The sequence below is a fragment of the Triticum dicoccoides genome, chromosome 7B (genome assembly GCF_002162155.2).
Source record: "Triticum dicoccoides isolate Atlit2015 ecotype Zavitan chromosome 7B, WEW_v2.0, whole genome shotgun sequence".
Lineage (NCBI taxonomy): Eukaryota > Viridiplantae > Streptophyta > Magnoliopsida > Poales > Poaceae > Triticum > Triticum dicoccoides.
In genome coordinates this window covers 110,248,125-110,249,405 of record NC_041393.1, presented here as the reverse complement: position 1 = coordinate 110,249,405, position 1,281 = coordinate 110,248,125, and positions in this window count along the sequence as shown.

The following is a 1,281-nucleotide window of genomic DNA, read 5'->3' as shown; positions in this document are numbered from 1 at the left end:
TTGAAAAATAAATAAAAGAAAATGATAAAAAGTTCAAATATTAAAATCCTTCGAGATGTAGTTATGTTACTACATCTAGTAGTTAGGGAAATTTAAAAAGATAAATTTTGACATGTTTTGCAAAAAAGTGTTAGGAAAACATAAAACGACAATATCTTTTCCATACGACGCAAAACACACACATAATATATCAAAAAAATCAGCACGAAAATTTGCATCCCGTTTCGACCGTTGTAGGCCGTTTTGCAATTTTTTTAGAATCCTCAAATTCTAAAAGGAAAAAAGTTATGCTCAAATTTCAGTTTTTTTGAATTTTGGTTAAATCTGGTGTGGCCAAACTACTTATTCAAGAAATATTAGTGTTACTAAATAATTATTCAATAATATTAGTGTTACTAAATAAGTATTTCAGTTTTTTTTGAATTTTGGTCAAATTTGGTCAAATTGTGGTCAAATTATGGTCAAACTACTTATTCAAGAAATATTAGTGTTACTAAATAATTATTGTGTTTTAGAATAATAGTTTCAAACTCAAACAGTGAAAGGTGTGACTTCATACTCAAGCTAAACTCCTGAGGGTTAATAGGATTGACAGCTTAATATTGTCAGGAAAACAACAAGTGCTGACTTGGAAACTAGGGGGAATAAAACTCGGAAGTTGAGCATGCTCAGGCTGGAGTAGTGAGAGGATGGGTGACCGGCCGGGAAGTTAGATGATTTGGAATGAGTGGTGTACAACACTTCAGCAGTTATGAGGGGTGATTAGAGAATAAATCGTCAAATAATTCGGAAAATTGAAATTTGAAAAAAAATCATTTTTTTTCAAAAGAAATTCATTAGTCCTGGTTGGTGTTACCAAACAGTACTAAAGGTCCCCCAGACCATGAGGCGGGCTCATGCCACGTGGTGGGCCTTTGGCCCCTTTTTGTGTTGAACCCGGACTAAAGGGGGGAGGGGGGTACCTTTAGTTCCCACCCTTTAGTGCCGGTTTTAGAATCGGTACTGAAGTTCCTTACGAACCGGCACTAAAAGTCATTTTTCTACTAGTGCCAGCACGCACGTCAGAGCGCCTCCACCGGTAGATCTTGGCGTCGGGCGCCAGATCAACGACGCCGGCCTCAGCGCCGCCCCACACGCCCCCCAGCCAAGGGAAAGGAGGAGCATCACCGCCGCCGAGCCTGGTGCCGCCGCCCCGGCTTGCCTGTGCTGTCGAGGCACAACCGCCGCCTGAAGCGCTGCCTGTCCAAGGCCGAAGCAGCGTAGTGCGCGACGAGAAGGCCC